Raw genomic sequence first — 21,047 nt, 5'->3', positions numbered from 1 at the left:
CATTATTATGAATTGATAGGACTAAGATTGAGTGTGCTAATTAGTTTTTGCCACTTGGCTTTGTACGTTTCTTCACATTCAATGACTCTTACATGGACAAACGACTTCTAGAGAAGGCTAATTCAGGCGGCTGAAACTTCTACTCATTAGCAGTGGCCCATGCAGGATATAATTTTGATATATATAGTGTTATTTATAATGTTTTTCGGGTATAATAATCTGTATAAATGCCACAACAACTTCAACACAAGTTCATGTATAAACAAGAACTTATGAAGTTTCTTAACACATTCAACACAAGATTATAAATAATCTATCCAAGAAGTATGTTAAATTTCAGAAAAAAGATTAAACAGAATTTTAAGGTCAAGTCCCCTGACTTCGCGGAGTGTCCTTAACGAATAATTCCCCTCACTATACCCGAGGTTATGAAATCTTCCTCCCAGCATAAAATGGCCTTCAATCCGAACAATAGCGGTACCTCAAATTATTTGATTCAACGAACTCACTCAACAATTTGATTGATCACACAGAATGTTTTTTGAAGACAAGAAGAGTTTGTATTTTCAGAAAATTTTCGTACCAAAACCTGTGGATGAAAGCAGGTTTTTATAGCCATCAGATACCCCTTCTGAAAGGTGGCAATGGTTCACTTAAAAGGTGTAACCTTTCTGAAAAATCATGTTTGTTCATCCAAAGAATGCATCTTTTCCGAACTGGCATACCATTTCATGAATCAATGTGTCATTTAGTTGAAGGGTTGCATCCCTTCCGAAGCATCAATTCGCTTCTGTACTGCATTTCGAAACAGTGTTTCCGCCACTGCATGCATGCATATAAATGGAGGATCAAAACACAGGAAAAATTTGTTGCGCTTTTTCCTTTAGTATTTTTGGATTAAAGTTTTGTCAAATAAACTTTGTCCAAAAAGATAGATCTCATTGATCGATCATTTTTTGAATCCAAATCCGAATCGGCCAAAGCCGAAGCCGAGCGAGCGACGACGACGGCGCGAGGCACCACCTTGTTCTTCCCTTACTATCCATATGGAGTAAGTGCTTCTTATTATAAACACTTCAAAGTTCCCTTCTCCCGCCAATGTGGGAGAATTAGTGAACTTTTCCTTAAAAGAGTACACTTTCCATTTTAGTGTCTCTCTTTCTCTCCACTATTTTTTCTCTATTTTTCATTCACACTTTTCATACATATTAAACCCAACAATCCCTCACATGAATGGGAAATTGCTATTTTTCATAAAATTTTACGGACAAGTATGTGATCATCAAGCAAAGACTGATTGCATCTGAATAAGTGGGTTTCCCTTTAAACTTTCCGTAGTGAACATGCATCGAATGCACTCGGTCAATCGGTAGATTTGATATCTTTGAACCATCGAGATTTAATGTACACCTAGACAACACATGTCACACAACTAGCCTTTTACCGTTTATGGTTTTCACGGTTTTATTCTTTTCAGCCATGAACACATCTCAATTTCATGAGAGCTTAGAGAATAGGCCTTTACTAACATTCTCCTTGAAGCTGCTTCCACTTTGCCCTTATATAGCTGATTTCTAAACGTTCAATCCTATAGATTAAATTATTTGGTCAAATCTATCAAATTTAGATAATCATTAAAAGACTCCACACCATAAGTCTTATCCTTGTTTACTAAGCATTGTCTACATCATGAGAATAAGTTAGGTATTTTACAATGTTGAACCTGTCAGACACAACTTTGTTTGATCTCCTTGAACCTATCTCTTGGGATCTCCAGTCTGCTAGGTAGAGTTACTATCATGCTGACTTGTCCTAGGCCTTAAACCCATTCCCTTGGATGTTCTCTTAATTCCTTCTCTAGATAGGCCTTTTGTAAGTGGATTCGACACATTATCCTTTGACTTCACATAGTCAACAGTGATAATTCCACTAGAGAGAAGTTTTCTAACAATATTATGTCTCCATCTTATGTGACAAGATTTACCGTTGTACATCATGCTCCCTGCCCTACCTATTGCCGCTTGGATATCACAGTGTATACATATTGGTGCCACTGGTTTAGGACAGTAAGGGATATCTTCCAAGAAATTTTGAAGCCATTTTCCTTCTTCACCCGCTTTATCCAATGCGCTAAATTCAGATTCCATTGTAGAGCGAGTAATACAAGTCTGTTTGGATGATTTCCAAGAGACTGCTCCTCAATCGATAGTAAATACATATCCACTCGTGGATTTTACTTCGTTTGATCTGGTGATCCAATTTGCATCACTATATCTTTCAAGTACTGCGGGATATTTATTATAATGCAAAGTGTAGTCTTGAGTGTATTTAAGATACCCCAAAACTCTTTTCATTGCCATCCAATGAGTTTTATTAGGATTACTCGTGTACCAAATCAACTTACTTATAGTGCATGCTTTGTCTGGTCGTGTACAGTTCATTATATATATTAAACATCCTAATACTCTTGCGTACTCTAATTGTGAGTCACTTTCACCTTCATTCTTTCAAAGTGCAAAGCTCATATCCAATGGAGTCTTGGCAATACCAAATTCTATATACTTGAATTTATCAAGTACCTTTTAGATGAATGAGACTGTGACAATGCCAACCCTTGTGGAGTTCTATGGATTTTTATCCCTAAGATCATATCCGCAACTCCAAGGTCTTTCTTATCAAACTTTCTCTCGAGCATTTGTTTCGTTGCATTTATGTCTGAAATAACTCTACTGATGATCAACATATCATCCACATATAAACACACAATGACTTGATGATTTGAAGTGTCTTTAATATAAACACATTTATCACATTCATTAATTTTGAATTTGTTTACCAACATGGTTTGGTCAAACTTTGCATACCATTGCTTAGGTGCTTATTTTAGTCCATAAAGTGACTTAACAAGTTTACACACCTTATTTTTTTATCCTGGAACCACAAAACCCTCAGGTTGTTCCATGTAAATTTCTTTCTCCAATTAGGAATAAGGTTTTCACATCTATTTGATGAATTTCAAGACCATATACCGCCGCCAAGGCAATTAACATTCGAATCAACGTTATCCTTGTTACCGTCGAGATGTATCAAAGTAATTAAGACCTTCTTTTTGTTTGAAGCCTTTTACTACAAGTCTTTCCTGTATTTGTCAATAGTATCATCCGCTTTTATTTTCCTTTTGAAGATCCATTTAGATCCTAAAGGTTGGTTTCCTGGAGGAAGATCAACCAACTCCCACGTATGGTTGCTTAAGATTGAATCAATCTCACTATCGATTGCCTCTTTTCCAAAAGATGAGTTCGAAGACGCCATCTTTTCCTTAAATGTTTGAGGCTCATTTTCTAAGAAAAATGTTATAAAATCAGATCCAAACGAGGTTGACATACTTTTACGTGTACTATGTATTGGATTCTCATCATTATGAACATTCTCACTTGGTTCATCTCAAGGTCGTATAGACCTTTCACTAGACTGTTCATGTCTAGTTTTATACGGATAAATATTTTCAAAGAATTTAGCATTATCTGATTTAATTACTGTATTTTTATTAATATTCGGATGTTCGGATTTATGAACCAAAAATCGACATGCTTTACTACTTTTAGCATTTCCTATGAACACACAGTCCACCATCTTAGGTCCTATCTTAACCTTTTTAGGCATAAGAACTTGGACCTTTGCTAGACACCCCTACACTTTGAAATATTTCAAGTTGGGTTTCCTTCCTTTTCATTTTTCATAAGAAATTGATTGTGTCTTACTATGGGAAACTCTATTGAGTATTCGGTTGGCTTTAAGGATAGCCTCCCCCCTATAAGTTTTACGGTAAACCTGAACTTATAAGTAAGACATTCATTATTTCCTTCAAAGTTTGTTTTTTCCTTTCCTCAATTCCATTGGATTGAGGTGAATACAGGGTCGTAATTCTATTCTCTACACATATTTTGGCGAAGGGAGATTCATATTCTCTGCCCCTATCACTTCTTATAGTTTTTATCGTTTTTCTCTAACTGATTTTCAACTTCAATTTTATATTGCCTAAACGTATCTATTGCTTCATCCTTACTGTTTAGCAAATAGACATAACAATATCTAGTGCAATCGTCAATAAAAATTATGAAATACTTTTTCTCACCACGTGATGGTGCTGACTTCATATCACAAATGTCCGTATAGATTAATTCTACGAGATTGGAATTCCTTTCAACGGACTTATACGGATGCTTAGCATACTTTGATTCCACACAAGTTTGGCACTTTGATTTATTGCACTCAAAGTTTGGCAAAACTTCTAAGTTAATCAGTTTTCCTAATGTTTTATAGTTAACATGGCCTAAACATTCATGCCACAAATCATAAGACTCAAGCAAGTAAGAATAAATTGAACTTTTATTGATTTCAACATTCATTATATTCATTTTGAATAGGTCCTCATTGAGGTAGCCTTTTCCTACATATACTTTTTTTTCGTTTAATTTGTATTTTATTAATAATCAAATAAGAACAAAACAAGAATGGGCTAACCCATCCTAAAATTCGCACAAGAGAAAAAAAAATCAAGAAGTAGGGTCCATAAGACTGGCTCAGGACAAAAGCATATAAATAAAAGTAGGGTTTCCTAAATGAGCTAAGAAGCTCAATTCAGTACTCTCCACCTCTTGACCTTCTTCTTTCTTCCTCATGGCATTCTTTTTCAATCAGCAGCTCGAGCTTCTATTTCTTTAGGTGGTGAATGTTGTTCCTTGGTTCATTAGAAAGATCTGGTAACAAATCCATCTTCAAAAGTAAGTCACCTCTTTTTCTTAACATAAATTGATTGATGTTCTTGCTTATCACCTTTATTTCATCTTCATTTTCCATCCACAGTTGAGATCTCCGGTACTGAGGTGTGGTTTTTGGTGCTTAAAATAGGGTCAAGTCCACTTAGTCCTGGACATCATTCCAGGTAAGCTTACCAGATCTTCCTTGCTGAGATTATCTGTCCTGCTAAATATTAATCTTTTTTTTGAATTAAATATTGAAGGGAGAAAGATAAATGGATGTTTGGACCCACTGGATCTTTGATGATGCCATAAACCCAAGCTGCATGTTGTGCTAATCTGACCATAGGCCCCTAATTTACTAAGAGACCTTTTTGATGGCTGATGACATAGGCTAAGTAGTATCTATTTTTAGTTGTTCTTCATTTTGTACAGCAACAATATATTAGCCTGTCCAGTCTGTAGTCTGATGCTTAGCTGTTAACCTAAGATAAGACATCTGAGACTTATTACTATTTAAAATCTTTCTAGCTATGCTAGGCATTTGGTGAAAAGTTGTGTATGTGAACTGATTATGCTCGACTGCTATGTTGGCTAGGAAGTCCGCTAGCTGATTCCCTTCTCTGTATGTATAAAGTATTTTCACTTGATTGCTTTCAATCAATTTCCATATTTTCCTTATAATATCCTCTATTTTCCATGGTATTTTCCATTCCCTGTTTAGAATTTGTTTCATCACATATGAATCAGTCTGTATGATAACTTTACTTCGCCCTAAATTGTTGCAATGTTTAGCTGCATTCCAAATAGCAATTACTTCTGCTTCTATACTAGTAACATCATCAATAGCTGCTCTTGCTACATGCATCAGATCTCCCTGCTCATCTCTTAAATAGAAAGCCCACGAACTTCTCCCTGGATTGCCCTTTGAGACTCCATCTGTGTTGTACTTAACCTATCCTGGTTTTGGTAATTCCCACACCACACATATAGCCCTGATAGAAGGCTTTAACTAAATGAATTATTGTATAATACCTGGCCAATATCCTTTGAAGTTAAGTGCCGGTTTTCTCACTTTAAGCAACATCCAAAGATGCCTTGTAACAGCATTATCATCCTATTTACTGAAACTCCTTTTCTGTCATACTTCAGTGCATTCCTTCTTCTCCATAGTTCCCAGACTATCATAGCTGGAATTGCTCTGTAACAAAATTTCTCTCTTGCCTTCACATTTGTGTTTCACCATGCATATATTACATTTTTCAGACTCATTCCATGTATGTTAATACCTGCAAAAGAAGAAAAATAGGACCAAGTCCTGTTAGCAAATTTTGACCCCAATAGCATATGGGTCACTGTCTCTTGTGTTAGATTTTGACAACACCAATACATAAAAGGACCTTCCATTCCCCATCTTTTAAATGTATCATCCACAGAAATCTTACCTTTCTATAATTTCCACATGAAAAAACTGATCTTGAAAGGTAGACCTTTTATCCACACCTTGAATAATTCAATAGGATTCTCTTTCTGCCTGACATAGTGCCATGCTGATTTAACTGTGAAGATCCCCTTTGTGTCTACAGTACATACTGCCTTGTTCTTCACCCTATCATTCTGTGTAGTAATAACATTCTTGAATATGTGATTCACCATATCTTCTGAGAATAATTGCTGAAGTTTGATCACATCCCATTGTCCTTCTCTGAATAAATCTTGTATATTCTGAATGTCATCATCCCATTCTCTACTTTCCTCAACAATGGAGTATAAATCCCCTAATCCTGTCCAGTTATCAAACCACACATTTGCATTCCCTCCCTTTATTTTCCACAGGATCAGATAACCTATCAAATCTCTTGCCATCAACATCCTTTTCCACATCTGTGACCCACTTCATGTCTTCCACATTACCTCTTTAGGATATACCTTACTGCAGTACTTATTCATCATGAACTCTCTCCATATAGAACTCTTGGTTCTAAAGTTCCACTACAACTTACAGAAAAGAGCTTTTGATATGTCATGAAGGCTCCTAAATCCAAGACCTCCTTCTACTTCTGGTAAGCACATCTTGGTCCAAGCCACCCAATGTTTTTGTTTTCCTTCTTCACTGCTACTTCAAAAAAAATTAGCAAAAGTTTTCTGGATATCATTTATCACATTCTTTGGAGGATTCATTACTGACAAATACACATTTAAATCTGTTCTTGTCTAGAAATAAAATTGAAATCAAGTTCTTACGTAACTCTGGAACATACAAGACATTGTTAAGTGTCAACACTTTTCCAAAAGTCATCTTCAAACACACTTTTCCTGTTCCTTCTACTTTTGCCGTAACGGAGTTTGCCATGTAGATCTTTTCTTCTACTTGAGCCGGAGCGAACGTCAAAAACAAACCCTTGTTAGCATATACATGGTAGGTGGCACCAGAATCCATCCACCATTCGCGAGGATTTCCCACCAAGTTACATTCGGAAAGCATAGCACATAGATCATCCATTTCTTTCTTAGACTCAGCCAGATTTGCTTGGTCCTTCTTCTTTCCTTTCTTTGGGGCACGACAATCCATAGTCTTGTGGCCAATCTTTCCACAGTTGAAACACTTTCCTTTGAATTTCTTCTTGGGTTGATTGCTTTCATTTTCAGCTTTCTTTCGTTTTTTGGAATTTTTTTGGTCATCTTTTACAGTGTTTGCTCTACTCATTGAAGAATTACCTCTTGACCTTCTTTCCGCAGCCTTATTATCTTCTTCAATGCGTATTTGTACAATCAGATCTTTGACTGACATCTTCTTACGTTTGTGTTTCAAGTAGTTTTTGAAGTCTTTCCATATTGGTGGTAGCTTCTCTATTATTGTTGCTACTTGAAATGCTTCATTCACAATCAAACCTACAATGAAGTTCATGTGAATACTAAGAACATATTTAAATTGTTCAACACAGGTATTTGTCAAAATCATACTTTCTGATAGGAGATCATGGATGATCACTTGCAGTTCCTGCACTTGTGAAACAACAGACTTGTTGTCTATCATTTTGTACTCCAGAAATCTTGCAACAAAGAACTTTTTAGTTCCGACATCCTCCGTCTTGTACTTCCGTTCTAGCGCTCTCCATAACGTTTTTGTAGTCTTGGTTCCGCTATACACATTGTAAAGGTCATCGTGGAGACCACTCAAGATATAATTCCTGCAAAGGAAGTCTAAGTGTATCCAAGCCTCCACAATCATGAAGCATTCTTTTTCAGAGGTTCCCTCGGGCACCTCCGGAGCTTTCTCAACCGAGAACCTTTGAAGACAAAGAGTGGTGAGGTAGAAGAATATTTTCTGCTGTCATCTCTTAAAGTCAATACCCGCAAAATTTTTGGATTTCTCCACTGGTGCCATCGCCGGTGAAGCTCTCGTGCGACTTGATGTGGCAATACTAGTTACCCCCACAGTTATTGCAGCGTCATGCATTTGAATATCAATCGTCTTATTCTTGTCACCATAAGACAGTACCTTTAGAATATCAAAATACTTATTAAAAATTGCAGCAACTTTAAACACTTCTTGGTTTTAGTTAAATGATGAAGTTTTTATTACTTCAAATCGTCAACCGAGTGATCTTTAACTTGTAATGAAGATTTTATGTCTTCAAATCACTAGTTAAGTTCAAACGGAGTAGAAAGCTTAAAGTTTAATCTCCAAAAACAAGATATACAGATTCCGAAAGTGATTATTCCTTAAGATTGTTATTTATAACGTTTTTTGGGTACAAGAATCTGTATAAATGCCACAACAACTTCAACACATGTTTATGTATAAACAAGAACACTTATGAAGTTCCTTAACACCTTCAACACAAGATTATAAATAATCTATCCAACAAGTATGTTAAATTTCAGAAAAAAAATGAAACAGAATTTTAAGGCCAAGTCCCCCGACTTCACGAAGTGTCCTTAAGGAATAACTCCCTTCACTGTACCCGGGGTTATGGAATCTTTCTCTCAGGATAAAATGACCTTCAATCCGAACAATAGTGGTACCTCAAATTGTTGGATTCAACGAACTCACTCAACGATTTAATTGATCACATAGAATGGTTTTTGAAGACAAGAAGAGTTTGTATTTTTAGAAAATTTTTGTACCAAAACCTGTGGATGAAAACAGGTTTTTATAGCCATCAGATACCCCTTCTGAAAGGTGGCAATGGTTCACTTAAAAGGTGTAACCTTTTTGAAAAATCATGTCTGTTCGTCCAAAGAATACGTCTTTTATAAATCAGTGTGTCATTTCGTTGAAGGGTTGCATCCCTTCCGAAGCATCAATTCGCTTCTGTACTGCATTTCAAAATAGTGTTTCTGCCACTGCATGCATGCATATAAATGGAGGATCAAAACACAGAAAAAAATTGTTGCGTTTTTTCCTTTGGTATTTTCGGATTAAATTTCTGTCAAATAAACTTTGTCCAAAAAAATAAATCTCATTGACCGAATCCAAGCGAGCAACAACAACGACGACGCGAGGCACCACCTGGTTCTTGCCTCACTTTCTTTGTGGAATAAGTGTTTCTTATTATAAACACTTCAAAGTTCCCTTCTCCCACCAATGTGGGAGAATTAGTGAACTTTCTCTTAAAAGAGTACACTTTTTATTTTAGTGTCTCTCTTTCTCTTCACTATTTTCCCTCCATTTTCCATGCACACTTTTCATACATATAGTAGCAGGGGTGGATCCAGTATTGTAACAACAGTTCGGCAAAATGTAATATTAGACGTATAAATGTCTGAATACAGGTTACTCTTATCAACTTCTACGTTTGCTCTTAATTGTTACATGTTCTGGAAAGAAGATTGAGGTCAAGACTGAATGCCAACCTAGCATCAATTAGCGTGAATATGTCATATGTGTACAATTTATCTAGTTTTCCGTAATTATTAGGACTAGTTGGATTTACTTGTTAATGTATAGACAAATTCTTCCATACTTGTTCGTCATTTGCTTGCAGTTTACTATGGTATCAAAGTTCAAAGCCAAGGTCGACCCAAACCATAAGGATCTCGAATTGACGTGTCAATGGTAGGGACAAAAATGAAAACAAAACAAACAAATGAAAGAGTATGTATAACTTACGGTATAACGTTTAATGACAACCCTACAATTTAGATAAACACAAGTGCAGTTGAAAGGGGATAGCATGATGCATTAACGGTATAACAAATGATGCATTAATGACAATCCATGAGGACCGCTCCTTGAGGGCAAATAACAACAACAACATACCAAGTATTCCCACAAGGTGGGGTCTCGGGAGAGTAAAGTGTATATAGTTCATATCATTACCCCACATGAAGTAGAGAAGTTATATCTGATAGACCCCTGACTCGGGCTTGGGGGCAAAGAAGCAATTAATTCAAATATATTGACGGAACGGTTAGGAGATTAGATGAGCCATCTCCAGATCTTAAAGGTTGGGAAATTATCTCGTACTCGTTTGATTATAATTTTCTATGTGAAATATCAACGTGGTATATCCAGAAGAAAAATTGAAAGAAATATTGACTCAAAAAAAAAATGCAACTTGAGGCATGCATGTTTTTCATCAGATGAAAACTTGTATGATTCCGCGGAGGAAAACTAAAAGGGTAAAAACAATATCATGAGAATGGAAAAAGGTCAAAAATACTTGTGAATTATTTGAAGTGAAGCAAAAATACCCTTCATTAATTTTTTGGCTCAAAAATACTCCTCTGTTAAATATTTGACTCAAAAATATTTTCTATCTAACGAAATGCCACCAGACACGTCCCGTGGATAAAAAAGACCACATGGTCAGTCCATCTCAGCATCCACGTGGGAAATCCTCCATTTAATCCATCAGCCTAAGTTTTGCCTATTTAATTATCCGACCCAACCCAATAAGCAAAAAATCCGATCCAACAGACAATTAGAAAAGGGTAAAAAATAGAACAGACCTTTCATTACACTTCATCTCTTGAATATGATATTGCTTCATTTTAGACAGTTCCTCAAAATATTTGTTAGAGTTCGTACGTGTTACCGTTAACTTAGTCCCACAAGCTTGCTTTTGATTGATTTGTAATTCCCACAAATATTTTAATAGTTTGAGTTTTTACCATTAACTGAGTCATAGCATGTAACTTTATTTCTATTAATTCTCAGTGGTTTTCAAGATATCTACGATGTTGAGCATTTTATCAAGACATTAAAGTATGAGTTAAAAATAATGGAAAGCATTCCTGAAATTTGAAAATATGAGAAGGTCAAGAAGATAAAAGCAAAGCAGGTATAAGAAAACACTTCTTTTTCCAGATTCGACCCCCTAGAGATGCTCCAATCAGTTGATGTATAAAAATCATGCACATCTAGGTTCTTCTAATTGTTGTGGTATTTTAAAAATCACACCTAGATGTGCATCGATTTTTATTGGAAAGGTCTGATCTATCTTTTGCCCTTTCCTAATTGTCTATTGGGTCGGGTCTTTTGCTTAGTCGGGTCGAATAATTAAATGGGCAAAACTTAGGCTGATGGATTACACGGGAAATTTCAGACGTTGATATAGACTGACCATGTGGCCTTTTTTATCAACGTGGCATGTCTGGTGACATTCTGTTAGATAGAGAGATATTTTTGAGTCAAATATTTAACGGAGAGATATTTTTGAGCAACGAAGGATATATTTGCTCCATTTCAGATTGTTCAGGAGTATTTTTTACTCTTTTCCGCCATGAAAATAAAAATAATATTCCTACTTAGTTGTCCAAAATTAGGATGATTTTTTTGTTAGATTGTGTCATGAACAGACGGTCTTTAGGGTAGGGTCAGAATTTTTTGTGGATCAATAAATAAAGTTCATGTGTTTAACTAAAATTAATTAAATATCTCATAAGTGTGATGTTAATTTAGGCAAATTTGTTTCATTAGACGGAAGGAGGGCTTTTTGTTTTATAAGTGTAAGTAGGGGATAAATTTGATTCAATAGCTAGAAGGAACATTGTGAACCATTTCTAATAGTAAGGGCAGTTTTGATTTTTCTGTAGTTCATAAATAAGGTATTAAAATATTTTAAGACCACATCAGTAAATCACATATCCACATGCTAATTTTATAAATAAAAATTGTGATTACATAATATTACAACTTCCAAATATACGTAATTTTACAAAAATTCATTAGTCTAATAAATCAACAATAGTAATAACTAGCAATAGTTTAATATAATTTCATCATATGGTACAGACAATCTCTTCACATCGAGTGAGTCTTTCTATTTTACAAAATTTAAAATTATGAATCTATTTTGACAAAATATAAATTTATGAATCAAATTTAAATTTTTTATAAAATTAAAATAATGCATTATAGTAGACTTTTGGATTTTGAAATTAAAGTTTCAAATTCAAGTAGCGTATATGTTTGAATTTAGATATATGCTACTGCTTTGATACCATATATATATGTTTGAATTTGTAGCATATATGATACCAGAAAGCAAATGGTATCAGAGCCCAGTTATTTAAAAAATACAGCAGTAGCATATATGTTTGAATTTAGATTGGATTAAATTAATTATGAGAAGACCATTTAAAAACAGAGAAGCTTGTAGAAAAATTAAAGAATCTCTAATTAGTAATTATTCAAAATATATAAGTCTAAATAAAACAAAAGAAAACCCACAAAGATTAGCCTACCTAATTACCTTAATATCTAGTATTGAAGCAAAATTAATAATCCATTTAAAATTTAGAAGAATGAGATACATACCACCTAATTATGATAAAATCAGATTTAGATATCAACCAAAATATTATAAATATGGTTTAAATGAATAAAGTACAAAAATACAAAGAATTAAAACAAATTATTTCTGAAAAACGTAAAGAATTAAAAATAAGAATAGAAAGACTACATTATAATATATTTGCCGGAGTTAGTGAAAACTCAATAAATGCACAAAAAAATGAAATATCAAAATTAGAATCACAAATAGATAGTTTAAAATATATATATCAACATGAACTATTTACAATAAAATGAACAAAGATGAATTTATAATAGATGAAAAAATATATGAAAATCACGAAGGATTAAAAATAAAAATAGTATTTTCTAATTTAGGAAGAAGATATAAGAAAATAGGTGAATATTTATATTTAATGTTAGAAAAAAGAAGAATTACAATTAGAAGATAAATTGACAGCTATGATAAGAATAGAAAGAGAAAATGAAGAAATAGATAGGAAAAAGGAAATAGAAAAAATAAAACAACAAACTACAGAAGAAATACGAAAAATAGAAGAAACTAAAAATAGTAGGATTGCTGAATTAGAAAAAGAACTACAAATGTTAAAAGAATTGTATGAAGAAAGACAAAAAGAAAAGGAAGAAAAGGATAAAGAACAACAATTACTAAATGAGATAAATTAATTTAAAGAAAAAATAGAAATAAACAATAAAGAAATAAAAAACAAGGGATTAGAAATAAATAATATAGATGTTGAAGAGACAAATAATTATGATTCAGAAGATGGTGAAACATATATAGAAATATTAACAAATACAAAAAATTTAGAAATCAATGAAAACTAAGAAGTAATTAATGAAGAAAACTTAGAAAATATCAACACAGAAATAAATACTCTTGATAAAAAAGAAGACAAAAATATAATACCTAGAACATCAGAAATAAGAAAACCTACATATTATAAGAATAAGTTTAAAAGATATAATCTAAAGAATGAATATGACAAATGGACACCAAAACAAATAGTTAATAAAAATTATAACTCTTTAGACTTAGACTGTGTAATAGATACAGAAAAAATAATACAATTATGGATAGGATATATGACAAAACAATTATTAGATAATAATATAAACATAACAGATGTACCAGAATATATAAAAAGAACATTAATAGGAACAGTGAAATTATGGTTTTCAAATTTAACTGAAAATAGCAAGAAGGTATTAAGAACTAATAAACCTACAGAAGGAACATCATCATCAACAACTAAACTAACACCTATAGAATTATTAAAAAAATATGAAACAACTATAAAAGATGAATTTGGTAGTATGACAACAATAGAAGAAGAACAAAATGAAGAAAAAGATACAAATAGGAATTTAATGTTAAAATTAGCAATATGTAATATGTGTTATATAGATGAATATACTTGCGCATTTAAAGAATATTATTATAAAGGAGCATATAATATAGAAGAAAGTAAAGAAATAAGAAAATTATATTTTAATAAATTACCCGAACCATTTAGTTCAAAAATAATAAAGAGTTGAGAAGAAGCAAAAATAGTAGATACTCTAGGAGCAAGAATAAATTTTTTACAACAATGATATAGAAACTTATGTGAAAAATATAGAGAAGAATTAAAAATGGAAAAAACATTGATAAGAAATTTAGCATGTTACAAAGATAAAATAGCACCCCAATTCGAATGTGAAGAAAGATATTATAAGAAAAGAAAAAGACATAAGAAATATAAGAAATATAAAAAATCAAAATATAAATACAAGAAACCAAGAAAAAGATATTATGTAAAAAATTATAAATACAAAAGACCATATAGAAAAAAGAAATCTATAAAAGAATGTACTTGTTATAATTGTGGAAAATTAGGACATTTAGCTAGAGATTGTAAATTACCTAAAAATCCAAAAAATAAACAAATATCAGAAATAAAAATAGAAAATACAGAATATATGCAGATAGATTATATAGATTATGAATTAAAAAGTGAGGATAGTATATATGAAATTTCAGAAAATGAAACAGATAATGAAATAGATGAATCAAATGACTGAAGAAGATATAAAAATAATAACAAAGGACGAATATTTAAATGATAAAGGAACAGACCAAAAAATAATATTTGACAGTAACATATTTGATGAAATAAAAGAAAAAGAATTAGACTTAAGTGTAGAAAAAATATTTAAAATACCAACAATAAAAAATATATTTACTAGGAAAAAAGAAGAATATTATGTAGTAAGCCAAAAGGAACATGTAATAGACTGTAGATATGCAAAAGGTAAAGCTAGTATACCACTAGTAACAAAAAGAATAATTAATAAAGAGATAAACGATATAAAAAGTAGAGACCCAATAAAATATGTACACCTTGGAGGTACAGAGATATTAATAAAAGCATGTTTTAGAGAAGGAATAGATACACCAATAGAATTATATTTAGCAGATGATAGAATTATAAAACCTATAGAAAAAAGCATAATAACTGCCATAAAAGGAAATTTAATATACCAAAACTTTAAATTTATAATAAGTGCAAATTATTCAGTAGCGGTAACAGATAAAAATATAGAAAAATCATTAGTATTATATTGAAAAATATCAGGAATAGAATTAACCCCAGGAAGTAAAATATTTACAACAAGATGCAAAAATTTATATGTATTAACAACAAAACATAAAATAAGAGGAAAAAATAAGATTAACAAAATACGAATAGAAAGTCCATTCGAACAAATTGTAAAAACAATAGATAATAATGATTATAGCTATAGAGACATAGATATAGAAGAAAATTTAGAAATAATAAATGATAGAATAAGTATAACGAAAAGAATAGCTGATGAAAAACCAGAATCATCAAGCTCATAAAAAAGAACAAGTCATGAAACAAATTCAACAAATAATTTAAACCAATATTACATAATAGGAAAGGTAAATGAAAAAGAATAGTTGATACTCTTAAATACAGGACAAGAAGAAAATTATATAACAAAATATCTAGTAAAAAATGAAGAAATAAAAGCTGATAATGATATATGCCCAGATCTACCAAGAAGTTTAATAAATATTAAAAATATAGCAGAAAAAAATAATAATAGGAATTAGAAAAATAAAAATAGAATTTGAAGTAAAGGAAGAAATGCAAAAAGCAGACATAATATTAGGAATAAAATGGCTAGAACAAGTAAAACCATATAATATAGAACATACACAATTAACCTTAACATATAACAGAGAGAAATTATTCTTAAAAAGAGCCTTAACATAAAATGAAAATATATGTATTAATGAAGATAGTAGTAGAAGGATATTACAGTAGATATTATACACCTATGATAGATACATGAGCAGAAGCTAATTTATGTAGATATAATTGCTTACCAGAAAGCAAATGGGATAAATTAAAAACACCAATAATAGTTAAAGGATTTAATAGTGAAGGAAACTTAATTACTTATAAAGTTAAGAATGTAAAAATACAAGTATGAGATAAGCTATTAATAATAGAAGAAATTTATAATTATGAACTAACATCAAAAGATATACTTTTAGGGATGCCGTTTTTAGATAAATTATACCCACATATAATAACTAGAACAAATTGGTGGTTTACAACAACATGTAAACAGAAAGTAAGAGCAAAAAGAATTAATAATAAAATAAGAAAAAAAACTGATTGGATAAAAGGAAGTGAAAAAATTTCACAAACGTTAGAAAATATAGAAAATACTGAAGATACAATAGAACTAGTCGTATTTTTGATAAATAAAACAGAAATAACTATATTTTCAATAAATAAGATAGAGATAATTAAGAAAAATTTAGAACAATTATATAGTGAAGATCCATTAAAAAGATGGGAAAAACATAAAACTACTATAAAAATTGAATTAATAGATAAAAATAGCATAATAACCCAGAAACCATTAACATATAATTTTGACGATTTAAAAGAATTTAAAATGCATATAGATGAATTATTAGAAAAACAATATATACAAAAAAGTAATAGTAAACATAATAGTCCAGCATTTATAGTAATAAACATAGTGAACAAAAAAGAGAAAAAAGTAGAATGGTTATTGACTATAGAAATTTAAATGCAAAGACTATGACATATAGTTATCCAATACCAAATAAGATATTAAAAATAATACAAATACAGGGATATAATTATTTTAGTAAATTCGATTGTAAATCAAGATTTTACCATTTAAAGTTAGAAGAAGAATCTAAAGAATTAACCGCATTTACGGTACCACAAGGATTTTATGAATGGAACGTATTACCATTTGGATATAAAAATGCACTAGGTAGATATCAACATTTTATGGATAGTTATTTTAAACAATTATCTAATTGTATAGTATACATATATGATATATTATTATTATATACAAAAATTAAAGAAGAACATTTAAAATTATTAGGACAATTTACAGATATATAGAAAAATCGGGAATAAGTCTAAGTGAAAAAAAAGCTGAAATTATGAAAAATCAGATAGAATTTTTAGGAATACAAATAGATAAGAGTGGAGTAAAAATGCAACAATATATAGTACAAAAAATAAAAAATTCGAAAGAAGAATTAGATACAAAAAATAAATTACAATCATTTTTAGGATTAGTAAACCAAGTAAGGGAATATATTCCAAAATTAGCAGAAACTTTAAAACCACTACAGAAAAAATTAAAAAAAGGATGTAGAATATAACTATAATGAAGAAGATAAAAAACAAGTTCAGAAAATAAAATTACTTTGTAAAGAATTACCAAAACTACAATTTCCAGATGAAAATAGAAAATTTATATATATAGTAGAAGCAGATGCTAGTGAATGTAGTTATGGAGGAGGTACGCTGGTGGTTAACAAAGAAAATACAAAATTCAGTTACAATAAAAGAGATTCGGAGACTAGTCTTGAATATATTAAATTTCACATTTATAATTGAAGTAATTAGTACTAACAAAAATGTTATTGCAGATTACATATCAAGACAAAGCTACCCAGACTGATATAATAGAAGAGGATACTCTAGAAAAGATATTCAACACCCTAACTACGCTTTTGAAAGTGGGCAGTATGAGTAATGAAATAGAAAAACTAAAGACTAATGAAGTTAAACTGAAGTCTATAGCTACAAATCAGCTAACTTAGCAGTGTGCAGAGCTATGTCGATCGGAAGAGATTAAAGTTCTAGAGCTAGAAGGAGACGATGGGACACTCCATAAAACCCATAACATTTATCAGTCTACTTCTGCAGGTACAAGTAAAGGAGTTAGGAAAAACACAAATATGAACCTAAACAAGCTATTTGATAAACCATATATACCAAATACATCAAAAGATCCTATGTTTATACCCCCACACATTACCACATACCAAGATAGTTTAAACCAAGACAAAAAGACTTACAACTACACATCCCGGACATATATAGAAAATATCTACAATGTACAAACCTTTTTAAATACTAACCCCAGAGCTATAAACATCCAAGAACCAGATACAAACTATATAACCCAAAGATTGACCGGATATAATAAGCTAATTGCTTTACCTAAAACCAAACCAAGTTTAGTTAAAACTTGCTATGAATATGGACTACTCAGTACTGTATATACCTATGACGGAAATGAGATATCTACTATACCGAAAATATATGAAGCATTTAACATTTTTAAAAGAATAACCAAAGGTACCCTATTTTTTATAAAAATTTACACGGCACCAGCAGAGATATTATATGATGAAGTTAAAAAATCCATACAAGTTGTAAAGATAGGAATGACACGAGATATGATTATACCACAAGATATTATTCCACAACAAGAAATACCTAGAATTGAGATACCAAAATTTTATGCGAATAAGAGGATTATCGGACTATCTACAATTTTGCAAGAGCTAGCAAACACATACCGCAACCAAAATCCCATATGGAGTTATTATTCAAGAAATCATGTACTAATATATTCAAATTCAAAGGAATTACGAGAAACAGATATGGAAACTATTAGGCAATGGATTCTGACGTTGCTCAAACCAGAGACGGAACCTATCGCCAGAGCTATTAGAGAAAAATTTATTTCAGAAGAATTATTAACCAGATATTGCAAGACAATTGGACATAAATATCCAGATCATAAATGTTCAAAATTTAATGAAGGATATAATGATATCCCAGAAGTTCAGCTAGAATAGAAGAAAAATCAACCAAGAAGATAAGAACGCCAGCTGGAAGATACAAGATAAGAAGCAATAATGGAGATATGGAAAAGCAGTAGATACGATAACGAGAAGATATCAGCGGAGTAATAATAGAAGACAAGCTATTAAATTGTGAAAGCGACATGTAAACTTTCACAATTTGCTTTACGTAAATTATTGAAACCTTTTGTATAGGCTTTTGACTATTATTAGTCTAGGAATTAATAACTTTTGTCTTATTAGAAGACTTTTTGTAAAGTAAAGTAGATTAGGTAGATAATTTTAGAAACATGTAAAAAATAGGAATACTCTTGTGAAGTTTCAGTCTATAAATAAGATGAACCGAAGGCATTGCAAGGCAAGCCTTCATGTGTTGAAGCAAAAAACTTTCTCTTGTCCACAACAAATATTTTGCTTAATTATTAAAAAACAGGTTTATTTCAATGGAAAAAGCTATGGTGGAACAAACCTTAGAAATATCAACCCTACCCGAATAGGTATATTTATTTATGATTATGAATAGCTAAATTCATAATTCCCAACAATCATGGTATGATAAAATAAATTCATGTTAGTTACTTTATAGTAGAATTATTCGAAGAATAATATGTTAAGAAGTTTATTAACAAAGTGGAAACGGAGAAAAATCCCTAAGAACTATGCCATCCTAAAGGTGAAACCAATGAGGCAAGAAGCCGTGGTGGGGAGTAACCAGAGTAGAGGCGCTGTTTAAGGAAAAAATATCCAGATTACCATGCTAATAATGACCGAAGAACATGTTATTTAAGAATAATCTAGTATATAGTAATCTAAGATAACCATATTTTGTTATGTACATGATTGAAGGAAATATTTTGAAAAGAGCAATTTTATGAAAATGAATAATTATTTATCTGATGTAATGGTAGATAAATTTAAAATACTTATTTTGTATGTGATTAAGGATATAGGAATAATAGATATAAGGAAAATCATATTAGAAAAAACTATTCGGTAAAGATTATATAGCTAGAATAAATTACATACCACGCTTACCTAATTACTCTTATAAATATCTATATACACATTAACTATGATAAACTATGTATATTTAGAATTTTGGAAAATAGATATAAAATATATACAATTTCTTAGTAAAAATATAAAAGAGTTAATAAGATTAAAACAAACAACTACAAAATATTATAATAAAATATTTAACCAATTTTAAATGATAGATAATCTTAAAGTCTTAATCTTATATATATTTAGAGATATAGAAATTATAGATATTAACAGAATAATATTAGAAAAAGTATTAGACTATGAAATTGAAACTATAAATTGGATAGCACAGTTATACCTGAATAATTACCCAGATGGATATTATTCAGATTAAGAGATGTTAGAATATATTAGAAAAACCAGAGAAAATCAAGATAATCTAAATGAAGAATTTAATTACAGAAACCGAATTAGAAAAATAATGGAGAATTTAAAAGAAAAAATTAATATGGATTGAAGAAACCTTAGAAAATTTAGGAAAAAGTACATGTGTAGTTTATATAATTTAAAAAACTCGCTACGAGAACAACAACACAAGATAATAAATAACATTGAAAATCTAGAATTAGATATACATTACAGTACAATTAGGATAAATTATTATACAGAAATCTGTAACTCTGCAATTACTACAGGATAAAATGATAGACTACGAATATTTAAAATACTGGAGACAAAATATGGATGAAATAATATTATTAGAAAAACTTATGAAAGATAATCTAATTGGATATTTATCATCCCCCAAGATATGAATATCGATAAAAATAACATAAATAGACTTAAAATAAAAATATATAGAGAAGTTAAGAAATATCCACGCACAAAGAAAAATAGATCCATTATACATATAATAGATACATATAATAGATCTATTTCACAATTTATCCGCACGAAAACTATCAAATTTGCTTGAATTCTTTATATATTCTTACCTAGTAAGTAAAAGGTTACAACAAAAGTATAATATACTATTACAAAGCTATTTTTAAGAAATACAACATTTATTGATCAAACTTTAGTTCAATAAAAAAGTAAAATTGAGCATCAATTGTAGAGTACTACTTTTTAATATAATTCTCCCACATAGTACAGACAATCTTCTCACGTTGAGCTTACATTTCTTGATCAAATGTTCGAGAAGATGAACCAACATTGTTACTAATGTAACATAGGATTTGGTTTGAAGTAATAAATTTATTTGTTGGTGGGAGCAATATTTATATGAGTATAAATGATTTAAAAAGTA

The sequence above is a fragment of the Capsicum annuum genome, unplaced genomic scaffold (assembly GCF_002878395.1).
Source record: "Capsicum annuum cultivar UCD-10X-F1 unplaced genomic scaffold, UCD10Xv1.1 ctg82879, whole genome shotgun sequence".
In the NCBI taxonomy this organism is placed as follows: domain Eukaryota; kingdom Viridiplantae; phylum Streptophyta; class Magnoliopsida; order Solanales; family Solanaceae; genus Capsicum; species Capsicum annuum.
The sequence above is the reverse complement of the archived record's forward strand: the minus strand, read 5'-3'. Positions refer to the sequence as shown.